Here is an 18677-nt window from a genome sequence, read left to right as displayed (position 1 = left end):
GAACTCTCTCATGTTACTTTCGCCCTTATTTAAACTCAATCTAGAGATATTTTGTACAACATTTTAGGCAAATTATAAGATATAAGATAAATCAATTTCATAAAAAAATAATCAATTATGGAGGGCGATTTGAATAGGACGTAAATGCTGTGAATTTGGAACGCAATACATTTATTCAAATGTCACTCTAGAAATGTTGATTCTTTTACCTTTAATATTGCTGGTACTAAAGCGCATTTTGCCCTTTTCTCCCAGCTGCAGTACTGATGTATTTACTGTACAGTGCGTGTAGCAATGAGAGGAGCAAAATGCGTTCTAGTATCGCCATCATCTTTCAGTTGAATAGAATGCACCACACAGCAAAAAAAGTTGTTGAATATTACATCGAAATCGCTGCAACCAGGTCGTTACATCGATAGATTAATATTACACAGCCCGATGTACTCGACGGCATTTATGTAATATACAGACCCGATGTAATTTGAGCGATGTAATAAATTCGACGTATCCGTATAGGATGTAATTGAAGTGATGTAAAATGGAATCGATTTGAAATGCTCTTCAATGGCAGATTAAATTACATCTTCATCCTTTTTCGCTCAGTTTCGTATAGCTAAACATGACAGATACACAAAATTCAAAACGAAAAAGGATAAAAACATAATTTAACCAGCCATAGAAGAGAAAAATAATGATAAATGGATGGACTAAGCTTGTAGCAGAATTTATTTATTCACTTTTTTCTTCTTCCTACAGACGGTACGTATCAACTGGGGCATAGTCTGCACATTAAAATTACGATCTATGAGCACTTCAAAATTAGCTAAAATTTATTTTTAAACTATTTTAAAATTTGTGGATGGCACAGGCACGGAGGTAAAATATATTTTTATTACGAATGGATCTGGAACCGTTCGGAAAGCGAACCCGTGCTGAATGAATGTGTGTTCGCCGCATCGGCTATATACGGATCCTCGAGCTACTTAGCTAAATAACGGTTATTCTGACGGCGGCACACTCGAAGACGTATTGATACGAAGACGTCTGCATTGTCATCCTGAAACATACGAAAAAAGTATGAGTAACTAGTAATAGAAAATTATCATTCTTGGCAGTTCTTGGCAGAATTATGAAAGAAATTTCCTAGGAATTAGTAGTGCATAGTACATATTCAAAACTTCTTGTCGTTTTGGAGCTTTATAGACGAGCTGTTTAATCCTGGGATAGTCCTGTTATCACCGTGTCCGATAAATTTGCTTTTCAAAGATCTTGGGATTTATCCTAGAGATTGATGTTTTTCCTTAAGAGATTTCTCAAGCAGATATTTTTTAGATTCCTCTAGTTGTTTCTTCTGGGATTCCCCCAGGATTCTTTCAGAAGGTTTTTCTGGGATTAATACAGAAGTTCATCATGGAAATCATATGGACTCCCAGATACCGAATCCGAGATTGCCGGAATCCAGAAATTCCCTCCGGGATCGCTCCAGGAATTTTCTTCCGGAATTGATCCAGGAATCCCCTCCATGATTGCTCCAGGAATTCCTACCGTGGTTATTGCAGAAATTCGCTCCGGGATTGCTCCAGGAAATCTCTCTGAGAATTCTCTCCGGTATTGCTCCATGAAATCCCTCCATGATTGATGCAGGCATTCCCTGCGGGATTACTCCAGGAATTCCCTCCGGGACTGCTCCAGGAAATCTCTCTTAGATTGCTTCAATAACTCTCCCCGGTATTGCTCCTTGAAGTCCCTCCGGGATTGATTTAGGATTCCCTCCGGGATTGCTTTAGAAATTCCCTCCGGATTTGTTCCAGGAAATCCCTCTGGGATAGCTCCAGGTTAACTCCTGAATTCTCTCCGGTATTGCTCCAAGAAATCCCTCCGGGATTGCTCCACCAATTACCGACGGGATTGCTCCAGGAATTTCCATCCGGAATTGATCCACGGATCCCCTCCATGATTGCTCTAGGAACTTCTATCGGGATTGCTACAGAAATTACCGGGATTGCACCAGGAAATCTCTCTGAGATTGCTCCAGGATTACTTCAAGAATTCTCTCCGGTATTGCTCCATGAAATCCCTCCATGACTGATGCAGGAATTCCCTCCGGGATTGCTTCAAAAATTCCCTCCGGCATTGCAGCAGGAAATCCCTCTGGGATTGTTTCAGGAAATCCATCTAGGATTGCTCCAGGTTTACTTCAAGAATTCTCTTCGGTATTGCTCCATGAAATCCCTTCGTGATTGAGCCAAAAATCCCCTCCGGGATTGTTACGAATTCCCTCCGGGATTGTTCCAGGAATTCCCTCCGTGACTGGTCCTGAAATTCCCTGCGGGATTGCTCCAGCTTTACTCCAAGAATTCTCTCCGGTATTGCTCCATGAAATTCCTCCGTGATTGCTCGAAGAATTGCTTCCGGGATTGTTCCAGGAATTCCCTCCGGGACTGCTCCAAGAAATCTCTCTGAGATTGCTCCAGGATTACTCCAAGAGTTCTCTCCGGTATTGCTCCATGAAGTCCCTCCGGGATTGTTTTTGGAATTCTCTCCGGGACTGGTCCTGAAATTCCCTGCGGGATTGCTCCAGGAAATCCCTCCGGGATTGCTCCAGGTTTACTCCAAGAATTCTCTCCGGTATTGCTCCACGAAATCCATCCGTGATTGCTCCAAGAATTCCCTCCGGGATTGCTCCACTAATTTCCTGCGGGATTGCTCCAGAAATTTCTAAGTGTAGAATTAGCATAAGTTAAAATCAAGGTTAAAATACACAGAAATAGAAATAAAAAAAATCTTCTCGGATTACTCCAGAAATTCCTTCCGGGATTGGTTCTGAAATTCCCTGCGGGATTGCTCCAGGAAACCCCTTCGGCATTGCTCTAGGATTACTCCAAGAATTCGATCCTGTATTGTTCCATGAAATTTCTTCGGGATTGCTCCAGGAATTCCCTCCGGCCCTCCGGGATTGCTCTAGGAATTACATCCGGGACTGCACCAAAAATTCTCTCCGGCATTGCTCCAGGAATTTCATCCAAGATTGCTCCAGAAATTCACTCCGATATTGCTGCAGGAAACCCCTCTAAGATTGCTTCAGGACTGCTCCAAGAATTCCCTCCGGGATTGCTCCACCAATTTCCTACGGGATTGCTCCAGAAATTTCTTCTCGGATAGCTCCAGGAATTCCCTCCGGGATTGGTCCTGAAATTCCCTCCGGGATTGCTCCAGAAATTCCCACCGGGATTGCTCCAGGAAATTGCCCCAAAAATTCCCTCCGGGATTGTTCCAGAAATTCCCTCCGGGATTGGTCCTGAAATTCCCTGCAGAATTGCTCCAGGAAACCCCCCTCCGGCATTGCTCCAGGATTACTCCAAGAATTCGCTCCGGTATTGCTCCATGAAATCCCTAAGGGATTGCTCCAGAAATTCCCTCCGGGATTGCTCCAGGAAATCCCTCCGGGATTGCTCCAGGTTTACTCCAAAAATTCTCTCCGGTATTGCTCCATGAAATGCCTCCATGATATCTCTGAGAATTCCCTCCGGGATTGCCCCATCAATTTCCTACGGGATTGCTTCACAAATTTCTTCTCGGATTGCTCCAGGAATTTCCTCCGGGATTGGTCCTTAAATTCCCTGCGGGATTGCTCCAGGAAACCCCTTCGGCATTGCTCCACGATTACTCCAAGATTTCGCTCCGTTAATGCTCCATGAAATCCCTCCATGATTGCTCCAGAAATTCCCTCCGGTATTGCTGCAGGAAATCCCTCCATGATTGCTCCAGAAATTCCCTCCGGTATTGCTGCAGGAAATTCCTCTGAAATTGCTTCAGGATTACTCCAAGAATTCTCTCCGGTATCACTCCATGAAATCCTTCCAGGATTGCTCCAAGAATTTCCTTCGGAATTGCACCACTCATTTCCTACGGGATTGCTTCAGAAATTTCTTCTCGGATTGCTCCAGGAATTCCCTCCGGGATTGCTCCAAGAATTCCCTCTGGGATTGCTCCAGAAATGACCTCCGGGATTGCTCCACGAATTTCCTACGGGATTGCTCCAAAAATTCTCTCCGAAATTACTCCAAGAATTTACTCCGTTAATGCTACATGAAATCTTTCCACGATTGCTCCAGGAATTCCCTCTAGGATTTGTCCTGAAATTCCCTGCGGGATTGCTCCAGGAAACCCCTTCGGCATTGCTCCACGATTACTCCAAGAATTCGCTCCGTTATTGCTCCATGAAATCTTTCCAGGATTGCTCCAGAAATTCCCTCCGAGATTGCTCCAGGAAATCCCTCCGGAATTGCTACAGGTTTAGTCCAAGAATTTTCTCCGGTATTGCTCCATGAAATCCCTCCGTGATTGCTCCAAGAATTCCCTCTGCGATTGCTCCAGGAATTCCCTCCGGGATTTGTCCTGAAATTCCCTGCGGGATTGCTCCAGGAAACCCCTTCGGCGTTGCTCCACGACAAGCTCCACGATTACTCAAAGAATTCGCTCCCTTAATGCTCCATGAAATTCCTCCAGAAATTTTCTCCGGGATTAATCCAGGAATCCTCTCCATGATTGCTCCAGGAATTCCCTCCGGGATTGCTCCCGAAATTCCCTCCGGGTTTGCTCCAGGAAGTCCCTCCGGGATTGCTCCAGGAATTCCCTTCCGGAATTGATCAAAGAATCCCCTCCATTGCTCCAGGAATTCCCTCCGGGATCGCTACAGGAATTCCCTCCGGGATGGCTTAAGAAATACCCTCCAGGATTGCTCCAGGAAATCCCTCTGGGATTGCTCCAGGTTTACTCCAAGAATTCTCTCCGGGATTCCTCCAGAACTCCTCCAGGATTTCCTCCTGGATACCTTCAGAGTTCCTTTAGGAATTTCTTTTTGCATTTTACCGGATTTCCTTATCGGATCTATACAATTTCTTTTGTAAAAACACGGACACGTTTAATGCTTCCAGCTTTCGCACTTTGAAGGAAGCATGACACTAGACAACGGACTAGCATGCAACGCCCAGTGGCACAGCCGAAAATTTTTCCAGACAACTGCGGCGGGAATTGAACCCACGCTCCACAGGACGATGCGACTTAATGCTTGGTGACACGAAAACTGTTTTTTTTTAGATTTCGTTTGGCATTTTCTTCAGAAGTCATTGTTTCGGAAATTCCTCCAGGAGTTCTATCAGTAATTTCTTCAGTAGATCCTTCTGGTATTTCTTTAGGAGTTGCTCCAAGAGCTCTTCGGTAAATCCTCAAGGAATTCTAGGAAAACTCCTTTCGAGAATTTCTTCAGACGTTACTTCAGGAATTATTCCAGGAACTCCTGCAGGTATTAATCCACGAGTTCCTATGAGAATTCCTCCAGAAGTTCTTTTTAGAATTTCTCCCGGAGTTTCTTTTCGGATTTATACAGGAGTTCTTTATGCATTATTCCAATTACTCTTCGGGTATTCCTTCAAAAGTCATTGGGGAATAGTTTTTGGAGAAATAACTAAAGGAATTTCAGAAGAAATATCTGGAGGAATCCCTAGAAAAAAATCGTGTAAAAATCCCCGAAGAATTAAACGAATTCTTTCATTCCTGGAAGAATCTCTGAAAGAATTCGTTTAATTCCTGGAGCACTTCCTAGGCGAATTCCTTGAGGAATGTTTGGACGTATGTCTGAAGAAATTTCTGGAAGAATGCTTGGAGGAATGCCTGGAGAAATACCTGGAGGAAATCCTAGAGGAGTCCCTGGAAAATCCTAGGGGAAATCCCAGGGGGAACCCGAGAAATCTCTGGAGAAATACCTGTATAAATCCTGGAGAAACCCCTGGAAAACATCTCGGAGAAATTTCTAGATTAAACGTCTGGGTTAATTCCGCCAGGAATCCTTGGACAAATTTTTGGATAATTTCCTCAATGAAATCCTGAAGAAATACCTGCCAAGAATTCCTGGAAAAATCCCTGAAGGAGGAGTTCCTTAATAACATCTAGAATTCCTGGTAGAGCCCCTGGAAGAATTCCTGGATGAAATCTTAGATGAATACCTGGTGAAATTTCTGGAGGAATTCCTGAAGACATACCTGTACGAATTCCTGGAGAAATCTCTAGAGGAATCCCTGGAGGAATCCTTGGATGAATTTCTTGAAGAATCCCTAGAGGATTCTCTAAAAGAATGCCTGGAGGAACCCCTGGAGGAATGCCTGTAGAAATTCCTGGAGGAATCTTTAGAGAAGTTCCTGAAGGAATCTCTAGAGGAAATTCTGGTGGAATCTTCAGAAGAATACCTGCTGGATGAAGTCCTGGAGGAATTCCAAGAGGAATCATTAAAGCAATTTCTAGTTGAATTTCTAGAGATATTCTTGGAGGAATCCCCGTAGGAGTTTTCGGAGAAATTTTAAAGGTCTCCCAGCAGAAATTTCCAGAGAAATCTTTGGAAGAACTCCTGGAGGAATCCCTGAATAAATTTCTGGAGGAATCCCTAGAGGAAATCTTGGTAGAATTCGTGGAGGAATTCTTTAAAGAAACACTAGCAATTCCGTAAGGAATCCCTGGAAGAGTTGGTGGGGAAAATTTCGGAAGAATCACTAGAGAAATTTCTGGGTGAAATCTTGGAGGAATGCAAGGAGTAATTTTTGGAGTAGCTGTAGGAATTCCTTAAGGATTCTCTAGACTAGAGGAATTCCTCGAGGAATCCCTAGATAGAAGAATTCCTTAAGGAATCTCTGGAGAAACCCTAGAGAAATCCTTGGAAGAATTCGTGGAGACATGGCTGTAGGAATTTCTGGAGAAATCTCTAGAAGAATTCGTAGAGGAATCACTGTATGAATCCCTGGAGGAATTCCTGAAAGAATCACTGTAGCATACTTCTGGAGGGATTCCTGAAGGAGCCTCAAGATCAATCCCTGGAGGATTCTCTAGAGGAATGCCTGGAGGAATCTCTTGAGGAATTCCTGGAGAAATCTCTAGGGATTGCTCCAAGATTGCCCTAGAGAATTTTCTCTAGGAATCTCCAGAATAATGCCAGCTGGAATCTATAGAAGAACTCCTGGAGGATTTTTGGAAGAATTCCTAGAGGTATCTCTACAGCATAGGTTCCCAAACTTTCAGGTGAGCGACCGCCTTATGCCAGCAGACGTATTTTTCGCAACCCACTATAGAAATTCCCTCATTTGTTGTCTGTTACGAGTGTCCCTCGTGACCCCCTGGGAGGAATTTCTTGAAGAATCACTGGAGCAATTCTAAAGAAATTCCTGGAGGAATTTTTGGAGATATCCATGGGAAAATAATGCATAAAGAAATTCCTGGAGGAATTTCTAGAATAACTCCTGGACGAATCTTTAGAGGAATTTCTTGCGGAATTCCCTGGGGACTCCCTTGAAGAACTCCTGGAGAAACCCATGGAGAAATTTCTGTAGGAATTCCTGTAGGAATTCCTCCTGGCGGCATTCTTCAGAGAATCCCAGGACGCTTCATACATCAATAAATACATTGTCGAAAAAAACACTGGAACAATCACTCGAGAATCTCTAAAGATATCCCAGGAGAAATTCCTGGAAAAATGTCTGGTAAAATTACTAGAAGAATTCTTGTAATTCTTCTGAAGTAATCACTATCGGATCGGAACCCCACATGTCGTCCATGGAGGAATTCACGAAGAACTCATGGAACTTCAAAAGAATATCTGGAGAAGTTCCTCAAGAAATTTGTGGTTGCTTTCTGTAGGTGTCATTAAGAAATCCCAGTTTTTTTTTGCTCTTAGCATGACGTTTGTTTGTGTTGTGCACTACATAGTGAAAATTCGTGAAATTTGAGCTACTACACTCTATAGCAGCATTTTGTTCTAGAAAGTCTTTCTCTTTCCCTACCGGAACCGGTTCTGCCATATCCGGAAAATTTGGCATGTTGTTTTGGAATTCCATGAATCAGAAATCACAATATTTAGCCATTTAACCAAGCTTGTTATTTAATAAAATTCAATTATACGATTGAACTAGAGCTCTTAGAAATAATTCTAGTAGTTTACGAGAAAAAAAGTTTGTTAAGTAATTGTAATTGTTTTCATTAATGGAACGTAAACCAGTTGACGATTGATAAAATCCTAATTATTGGAAAAGTTTATTTTATGATAGATTTTTCTGGAACTCTGATAATCTTGAGTTGGCTTGAATCAAAAGATTTTTTTGCGGCAAGGGGGTGGGGCGCGGCTCTCCCCATACCCCCTATGGCTACGCCCAAGATCTTCTCTAAGAGGAACCTTAAAAAAAATTATCTTTTTCAGAAATCTGTGAAGTAATTTCTTTCGCAGAACCATCCTTAGATTTAAAAAAAAAATATTTGAGGAGACTTTAAAACTAATCTTTTAGAGGTAGGTATTTCCAAGGAAATAAATTTCGGGAAAATTTCCAAGAGCATTCCTCTTCAAAAAATAATTCGTAGAAATTCACCTAGAGAAAATCTCTGAAGAAATTCTTCCTAGAGCAATTGCTTAGACAATTTGATCAAAGAATTAAACGAAACCATTCTCTTGGAAAAACACTATGTGTAGAAAAATTTGAAGTAAATCTAAATACATTTCTCTTGCAAAATCTTCAAAGGAATTTTTCTTGCAAATATTTTGGCTGAAATTTCTGTTGGTTAAATAATCAAAGGAATTCTTTCTAGAAGAATCTTTAATGGAATTTATTCTAGAAGAGTTTTAATTTTTTTCCGCAGAGAAACATCCAAAGAACCTTGTGTAGAATTTCCGATGGAATTCTTTTTGAAAATTACCAAAAGAAATCTCTCAAGGCTAATTTTCATACGCATTTTTTTATGCAAAATTCCCTTGTTTCGTCAAAGTTCAAGTTTTATCACCAAGCGAAATCCTTCTACAGGATTCCTCCAACGTAATCTCTTGGAAAAATCTCCACAGGAACTCATTTTAGAATAATCTTTAAATATGTTTTTTTCTTGAGAAAATCGTCGTAGGATAGTACTTGACACAATTTTCCTTTGAAACATAATAAAAAAGTTTTTTAAGGAATTCTTCATTAAATTTCTTTTGGAATCATTTTTTGAGAAATCCTTTTATTACAAACATTCAAAGTAAAGCAAAAAAAAATCTCTGAAGGAATTTTTCTTAAACAATCCTCTGAATCACTGTTGGAAATCCCTCGAAGAAAGGTCGAAAAAAGTCATACAGAATGTCAAAAAATAAATCGTGTGACCCCGGAGAAAATTTAATGGATATAATTTGCAAAATTTCGTTCAATAAAAAAGGAAATTTGACTTCAAGGCAATTTTGTTTTGGAATTATCTCCAAAAGAATTTCATCTAAAAATTTCTCAGGAGGAATTTCTAGGGAATCCCATGCATTAAGGAATTTTCTCGCACGCATCTTCAAAAGAAATTCTGTTCTGTATGATGGAACATTCGAGAGATTTTCTCATAGAAACATTTCTGAATGTTTAAGAATTCATCAAAAGAATATCTTGGAAAAAAATTCTTTTAAAAATTTCCACATTATTTTTTTTTGTCAATCTGTGAAGGAATTTCTCTTAGAAGAATCTCCAAAAGAAATTTTATTCATGTCAAAAAAAAAACACCTAAATAATTCCCGGAGAAATATCTTTTGTCAAACCTTTGGAGGAATCTAAGAATCAATTCTCGACAAAAGTTCTCTTATAAAATGACCCAAGGGATTTCTCTTTCATTGACCTCCGAAGAATACATCTTGCTTGGAGAAATCTTTAATGGAATAGGGTCTGGGACCATTTGGGCAGGAGGACCTATTTTGGGCACTTGCTGCTATAACTCAGTAAATTTTTAACCGATTGACTTGATTTTTGGAACACGGTCAGATACGTCAGTACCTATCTAGCTATGATCAAAAGTTCAAGTGAATTGGATTGAAATTGACTGATTTATAGCAACAAGTGCCCAAAATAGGTCCTCCTGCCCAAATGGTCCCAGACCCTACCTCTTGAGAAATTCTCCGGAAAGATTTATCTTACAAAAATTTCCCCTAGAAAAGTATCTGAATAAATTTCTTATGGAAAAACAACTCGAAGGAATAGAGACACCTCCGAAAACAAACCTAAAAAAATTTCTCATGGAAAATTCTTCGAAGGGATTCCTTCTAGAGAAATCTTCAAAGGAATTTCTTCTGGATGTTTGAATGAAATCTTTGAAGAAATTTCTCAAAAGAGAAATCCTCAAAAAAATCATCGTGAAACTGTTTTGAATTGATTCAAATCATGTTCAACGAAGCAACCTAGAGTTAATTTATAAAAAATCAAAGCAATCTTGTACTTTTAGCCCAACAAAATTTCTTCAGTCTTTGTTCATTAGTTAACCGAACCAGACGGTTCTTGTTCCAACTGCAACCTACAACAGAAACAAATATTAGATGATTACATGTCACATGTTGAACAAAAATGTTAATTTTTAGGTGTTGAAACCTTAAACATTTTCCTTCCAACTATTTATTAATTATTTTTTTAAAGTGAACCAGTACATTGAGATTTGGAATACGAAATAAGTTTGTAGATCGATCAATTAGTTTTTAAGATATTGTGATCATGGTAACGATACTTAAAAAAACTCAATTTAGATATAATCGTGTTCAAAGTTTTACGCTAAGCCTTGTTAATATGAAGCTACAATATGCTGTAACTTTTATTATGGCGCTCCAGTTCTTATGAAATTATCGAAATAGCATGCTTTCAATATACCTATGCAACAACAAAAAACGATTTTTTTATCCGCCTCAAGGCATGGACTAATTTAATTAAAGATATGTATTAATGATTTATAATCATAAACTTCAAATAAAGTCATGTATATAGATCATAATTACTAAATATATTCAATAATTAATCGTAGTTTTATTTATACCCAAAAAATATCAAATGAATATATATTTAATAAACAAATCAAAAAACTTTATTCATAAAACGCCTTCCATCATTTTTGTTGATCATACACGCTCTACGGGAAAACTACCCAATTAACTCAAAAACTCTTTTGGAGTTTCGAATATTGTCAAACATTCTCAGAATTCCTCAATCTTTCACAGCAATCGTCTTTTTGATAAGCCAATCAATATGAATAGTGGAGTCGCTGGTGTAGTGGTGAGCATGCTTGCCTCTCACCCCGGTCGATCTAGGTCGTTATTTCCGTCCGTATTTAGGCTCAGTACCAGTAATGAATGGGCGTTAAACTACAGCTGATGCTGAATTTCCGATAATTTCCGATACTTTCAGCGATTGTTTTGCTTCATATTTCGTTACATTGTTTGGAACATAATTAGCTGAACTGTCGAACATTCTCCGAAATGCCCAGTATTCCAAAATAAAAGAAAAATATTCCACTCATATTTTTATCTAAAAACGTAACATTCCTGCAAAATTTCATACATTTTCATGCAAACTCTTGAAAATGGTCATTGGCAGAGGAGAGCTTTGTCCCAGTAGGGACGTTACGCCAATAAGAAAAAAAGTGATTTTATTGCAATAGAGGAAATGGCGGCTCCAGGTTTATTAACCTATCTTCGTCAAGGAAAATGTTATATTATTAAGGTCTAGTTTAGCATGATAATCCACTGGAAGCGTCTTAATGCGATGTATGGAGCGAGGTGGATCGATCAAAATGGGTGACGATTGCGGACCCTTCGCAAAGTGCGGAACTGGAGACGCAGAGCCAAGGACCGAGTAGAATGAAGACGACTCCTACGTCAAATAGAGGACACTCAGGCCTTAACCGAGTTTTATTATGCGTCTTTGCACAAAAAAATACCCTCAATGACTTCAATTACCCACATTGGCAATGAAAGGTTAAAAGCCTGTCGACAGCCTGGTCGACACCGTATTTCCCCCTATATAAATTTTGACGTACCTGCAAATAAAAAGGTGTACATATCCGGGCTGTACAAACAGATGTTCAAGTTCAAATATTCACGTTCAGAATATTATCAAATCGAAGGGAAGCAAGCGATGCCCGGAGCGCCCGGAGAAACGATTTTCGATTCTGGCTGAAAAACAATAAAGTTAATAATAACTTTTACTTTCACTGCTATTTTGCATTCTAAGAAAAAAGCTTGTCTTGATGATCTAATGGAAAAAATGCACAGTTAACTTATGTGTAAACCTACATAAAGAAAATAGGATTCAATCAAAAAATGTCAACTTACCTAATAGACATATAATTTGATGCAACATAGCCGATGCGATTTGTCGATACCAATTAAAACCGCAGTTCGAGGCTTGGCTTTTGTGAATGATGCTGCTGGGGTCCTGCAGACTGGAACGGTCAAACAAACTCTACCCAGACCTCGATCGTCAGGGTGGTCCATCTGCGGAAGACGTGCCGATTCGGGGAACTCGAAGTTCTTGTTGTGATCGCTCCTTCGGTACTTCTCAAGGATCGTGGGATCGGACAAATTCCTGCCGCATCTACGCCTGTTTTACGTTGCAAACAAAAATGTATTTTTTACTGGAAGTGCACTTATATCATGTATATAATATCAATAAAAGGACTATTATATTGCTCGCATAGATATGAAAACAGGAAACAGCGGGATCAACCAATTGGATTGGTGTGAAAGAAATCAATAATTGTTGTAACTCACCTTACTTAATCTGGTTCATCGGGTTCATCACATTGCGTGTGGGAGATGGCTAAACTCCAGCAGTTTCGGTGCAGCGCAGATGTATCGGCGGTAGGGCTTTTCAAGGCGATAAAACCGTGCCGGAAAACAGTTTGTTTCGTCGTGCCCGAAAATTCGCCGGGAACAAAGTGCCGGCTCCACCTTCAACGGCTGTCCTCAAATGCATTATATGGTCCTGGAAACATGATAAATGAACTGTTAGTTTATTATACACGTTTTATAAAGATAATTAAACTTACCAAAAACTGGAAAACCGGAAAAATACGGGTAAACCGAGGTAAACCGCAGTAGCTTGAGCAAAACTCTGCATAAAATCAAACATGGCCGGCCGGCAGGTGCGGTTGCTCGATCGATCACAACAAAGTCGGGCAGTGTTGCGAAACTTATTATCGCATCGTGGAAAAATGCGATATGACATCGAGTTTGTGTAATTTTGCCCATCCAATAATGTAACCGCTTGGTTGCAGCTGTTCCTGTGTAATAATCACATCCTCTTAATGTAAATATCACACAGGTTTGGCGTAATCGTAAATTTTTATATATTTTCGGTGTAATTTCAAGGGAGACGTGATTTAGCATGGAGACGGTGTGATTTTGCATCTGAAAATCACGGTTACATAGGCATTTCAGGCCGAACATTTCAATAGGTCCTATCTGCATTTGAGAGGCTCTCTTTGTTCACTTTCTCTTTCAATTATTGCAAAGTGATGGTACACTTTTCAACTATTTTTGCAGTACAGATCAAAAGACGATTGTTTTGACCATCGTTCAATGCAAGGAGACAATGATGATACAAATAAACAGCTGAGATATTAACGATAGAGAGGGGAACCAAAGAGAGCCTCTCTTCTGCAGATTGGACCTTTAGACATGTTCGGCCTGATTTGAGTACATCGGCATACATTACATCGATGCGTTTTACATTAATTTTTGCTGTGCATGAATACATGTTAAAAATTACCATGCCTGCATAGTTACAACTATCGTATTGCATCTTGCTTTGCTTTTTAGATTACCGTGCAAATGTTCAATCGTCTTAAATATTTGTTCACACGTCAAACACCAAAGAAAGTAGCAAGTAAACAAACCGATTATTCCATGCACCACCCAAAAAGTGTAACCGACACTTAAAAGTTCTAGCAGTGAAACGAACCAATGTATGCTAAAACTGGTGGGAACATATTGTGGTGTGACAAAAAATTTCTGCAGGGGGTCTAATACGGTGCAAAAAAAGCAATATTTCTATGGTAAATTCTACTACCAGGGGCGCCAACTTGGTTAAATTATTGGGGGGGCAAAGCCTGTTTTTTCTAATTTTTTGTATGGGAAAATTTGAAAATCGTTAAATATTGGGGGGGGCAAACCTATGCTTGCCCCCCCTAAGTTGGCGCTTATGTCTACTACACAATGGTAGAGGCGAACCGCATTGTAAATATTGATTTTGAAACAAAATATTTCTCATTCTTACCATTAAATGGTAATTTTTACTATATGCGTCATTTCTGTCAAAGCATAGTAAATTTGGCTATGGTGATGGTTGTTTCAATAACAATACATGGTCTACCAAAATCAAGTAGTAAAGATGTTTTATTTTGACCCTATGGAATGGTGCAGATTACCATGTTCCTTTTTTCAGTGTATATACATATCTAGATTGAGTTTAAATAAGGTCGAAAGTAACATGAGAGAGTTCTCTTCATCGACTCTCTCTTCTGCAAATTAAAGTGACAAGATGCAAATTCAATCGAACCTTTTTAACACTTAGACGCTAGATTGCATCGCAACCTAGCGATTTATGACCAGTTCAACAATACTTGCATCTTGTCACTTTAATTTGAAGAAAAGAGAGTCGATGAAGAGAACTCTCTCATGATACTTTCGCCCTTATTTAAACTCAATCTAGATATATATGTATATATTTAATATTTGAAAATTTATTGAAAACACAGGAAGCATTCAAATTTATATTATGTTTCCAGTTCAAAACCGAATTAACGACATTTTTTCTTTGACTTCCGCTGCTTTTGCCTTGCGTTAAACACAATGTCGGAAGTGGGGCGCTGTATAGAGCACCAGGTGTACAATACAGCGCCCCACTTCCGACATAGTGTTTAACGCATGGCAAAAGCAGCGGAAGTCAAAGAAAAAATGTCGCTAATTCGGTTTTGAACTGGAAACATAATACGAAGCTCGTTGATTTGAATGTGGATTTGGAGAAAAGTAATTACATTTAAAATTACATTTACAAAACATATTTTTGTGATTGTTTTCAAATTCTGATTAATTATGATCAAACATTGACTCTCGGATGTTGAAAAACTCCCTTTACGAACAGTGATAAAACATCTGGTTGGGAATATCGAGTGTTCATAGGTGTTCACAGTCCGTTCTATTTCGATTAATCAATGCTCAAACAACAACGGTTTGAGAAATAGGCACAAACAGGATTTTCATATTTATGAAAGCATGATTGAATTTCAGCATTTTGTTTCAAATGCGGAAAATCATCGCATTTTCAAAGCAATTTAAAGAAAATGAGAGTAACACATATTTAGATACACCAAATGGCATTACTAGCTTTACCACAGTATTGCTTTCAAAGGCTTTAGCTAAGCACAGTTTTAGTCTTCTACTATTATGCTTTTGGTCGAAATACGAAGTGACCGAACGTGCGAAAATTGATTTTTAACCTACTTGGAAATGTCGCAACTCAATTTGGATTAGTGCATATTGTTGCTCTTAATTAGCTTAATAATGCGCAACAAAAAAATAGATTCAAATTTACTTCGCATGTGCTTCTAGCGACGACTTCGATTTGGTGGTGCGACAATAATATAGAAAAATAAAATCTCACCTAGGGGGGCGAAAATATTTTTTTGAGGCTCTAACGGGGCCACACCTCCTAAAAGTTTGGGAAACATTGTTCTAAATAATCTTTTCAGCTATAGATTTTTTACGAAAATTATTCTGCCAGAAACTCCATAAAAAACACTCCAAAGATTTGTCCATGGTCTCCGTGAAATTTTCTAGATTTCGTCCCAGGATTGGATCCCTAAAAAGAACTAAAACGGCCGTTATTTATGAAATCCCGCTCTGCGCCATATCTACCTGTCTTATTCGTGTCTACTTAGCTTAGACACCTCCATGGTTAATCTAGCTTAGACACGCACTTTTTTTTCATGGTTTCCAACCGGGCTATATTTTTGACGTTTGGTTTCGCCTGTTTATACTCTCATCGAATTTGCAACCAACCGTCATGAAAAAAAGAAAAAAAAATGTGTTTGTTGTTCGTCGCAGTACGATTTTTTTAGATTTGTTAATAATAAAATCAGTTTGATAGCTTAATAGTTTATTTTCGGTGGTAGCTGTGGTCAATAATCATCTCCAAAAGTAAGTGCTTTGTCCTCAAATAGTCACATCGATCCCTTATTTTGTTTTTTTTTGTTTGCTCCAACAGTCAACAAGTTATCCAGCAGGAGCGGTTTCCACATCTGCTGTTCTACGGCTAGCCCGGAACGGGTAAAACCAGTCCGAATCTGGCGTGAGCCCAGCAGCTGTACAAACCGCGATCCTTCAACCAGATGGTGCCGGAGCTGAACGCATCGGATGACCGTGTTATCAACATAGTCCGCAATCAGATCCTGAACTTTGCCACGACGAGTACGATTTTCAGCGGTGGGTACAAGCTGATTATCCGAACGAAGCGGATGCCATCACCAACGATGCGCAGAAGGCTCTGAGGCAAATCACCGAGAAATACACGGAAGATGTGCAGTTATGTATTATCTGTAACACCCGAGCAAGATCATTCCGGCGCTGCAGTCGAGGTGCACTCGGTTCCGATTTGCGCCCCTGGCGCCGGATCAGATTCTGCCGCGGTTGGAGCACGCGCACGAAGCCGAAGGGAAAAGAGTGTCAGAGGATGGGAAGAAGGCGCTGATGACACTGGCCGGAGCCGATATGCGGAAGGTGCCGGTATTTACGGGTATGTAAGATGTAATCGGGTGATAATTATTGACTGCGGTAAACATATTTTTTTTCTGATTGGTGTTACGGTCCCGGTTAGTAAGCCTGCTTACTTGCTGGATGATCTATGAGCACCCAATAGTTATTTACTGAAAGCTTTCTATGCCAAAGACCATGTTGCATTCGTATATAGCGCATGGTAGTGAATACTCGAAGCCCAAAGCAGATAATGAAATTTTTTTTCATAACAGTTACTCGATTAAGCGGAAATAGAACCCGTCCACTTCTGCTTCTTGGCGTAACATCACAATTGGGACAAAGGCTACTATTTAGCGTTCCTTGTGCACTTCCATAGTTATTAACAAAAAGCTTCCTCTGCTAATGACTATTTTGCATGTCTATATGTATCGTGTTGAAAGGATGTGTACGGGGGTGGACAAGTGGGACTCCGTTACTTCCACGGTTTCTCGAATCGTACTTGAACTATAGAGAAAATGGCGAATCGACCAACAGCTACTTAAGTTGGCCCCCTTCCCCATCCAGGAGCATGAGTTCAACGGGTAGTCTAAGTACTAGCCAGGACCCGCATCCCCTTTCTCGAAGTCATCCCTAACGGACGTACCGCGGAGGTAAGGAAGAGAGAGAATGAGTTTTTAGTGGGTCGATCCCCACATCACCCGAGGACCCACCCGTTGGGTATCTGATCAACTGATTTTCTCATTCTATAAAAAAATGTAGGGGTAGGCGGGGCATTATGGACACCCGGGGCAGAATGGACACCCTTAATATTTTGAAATATGCGAACTTTTTTGAACTTTTAATGAATGGAGAATATAGTCCATTTATCTAAAATGTAGTTTCAGGAAAGAAACATTCGAAATTAAAATTATACTTGATTTTACACGAAAAAGTTGCGTCCTCTGTTTTTTGTGCATGGAAATTATAATTTTCACACCATCTAAAATAAGATTTAGTGACTAATTTATTGCAGCTCGATTAAAACCTGATATTTCTAGAACACATGCAAGTAGTTTTGCTGTATTTACATGCTTAACATGTTTGTATTTTCTTCTATATTATATCAAAAATCAAGTTTGGGAATATCTTCTGCTGCCGGGGCAAAATGGACACTCACTTTTTTGAAAGAAGCGGCAAGGGAAAAATATAACCTAAATCACAAACCAACCAAATTCTTCGATTTCAGTACATTTTCGGTTAAATGTTCACTATAGTAGACATAGAGTGAAACAAATTGGTCAAAAAACGACAGCAGTGGAAAATAGTTGTTCTAGGCACAGCTGTACATGCCGACAAAAACGAAGCTTTATCCAAAACAGCCTGAATTTAAATTAACTGAACAAAAATGAACTACTTCGGCTTATTGTTCATCCATAATAGTTGTTTTGTAATGAAATGACTTTATAGGTGTAAATAATGTACGAAATTCGTAAAAGTCCCATGGTGTCCATATTGCCCCATGGGGGTGTCCATTCTGCCCCATATGCTTGAAGACGGTCATGAAAAACTAACATTTTTCAAAACATTTTTTGAAGTGGATAAATCATTTTTCTTCGTGAGCATTCTTATGCAATAGATGCTGAATAGACTTGAAAAGGATACATGTATAAAAAAACTAAACTTTTTGACATCTTGCCAGGTAAAGTTGGTAAAAACCTTAGGGTGTCCATATTGCCCCGCCTACCCCTATGGTGCGGCAGCCCAAGGAAGTCAATTAAATTTCCTTTATCAAAAGTTCCTGGATCGACCCGGAATCAAACCCGTCCCACTTAGCATGGATGTTTATCCGGCGTTCTTGCAACATGCCCTGCCCACCGTATCCTTCCGACTTTGGCCACCTTATGGATGTTGGGTTCGCCGTAAATTGCAGCGAGCTCGTAAAGCTATTCCCTTTCTATGAATGGCTGAGAATATTTTCTATATTCCTTAGAAATTCTAAGTTAGAATAAATCTCAGATGGTTGGGAATTTCTGAATTTCTTTAGGGATTTTCAGGAATTATTTAAATATTTTTTCCATGAAGCTATTCTCTTCAACGAATGAGAATATTTTCTATAGTTAACAGAATAAATCCCAGATACCTGGGA

At 39.6% G+C, this 18677-nt stretch overlaps 1 long non-coding RNA gene and 1 pseudogene across 1 annotated transcript; one reads left to right on the top strand and one right to left on the bottom strand.

Annotated features, from left to right (window-relative positions):
- Window positions 1-368: 368 nt before the first annotated feature.
- On the bottom strand, window positions 369-12588 carry LOC115264773 (uncharacterized). The gene is made up of 3 exons (XR_009996825.1): window positions 12569-12588; window positions 12131-12398; window positions 369-1057 (listed from the first exon to the last, which is right to left on the bottom strand). It is a non-coding gene; the product is annotated as an uncharacterized LOC115264773 (long non-coding RNA).
- Window positions 12589-12927: 339 nt separating this feature from the next.
- On the top strand, window positions 12928-17292 carry LOC109406713 (replication factor C subunit 5-like; annotated as a pseudogene).
- Window positions 17293-18677: the final 1385 nt, after the last annotated feature.

This window comes from Aedes albopictus, chromosome 2 (genome assembly GCF_035046485.1).
Source record: "Aedes albopictus strain Foshan chromosome 2, AalbF5, whole genome shotgun sequence".
Taxonomy (NCBI): Eukaryota; Metazoa; Arthropoda; class Insecta; order Diptera; family Culicidae; genus Aedes; species Aedes albopictus.
The sequence above is the reverse complement of the archived record's forward strand: the minus strand, read 5'-3'. Positions and strand labels throughout refer to the sequence as shown.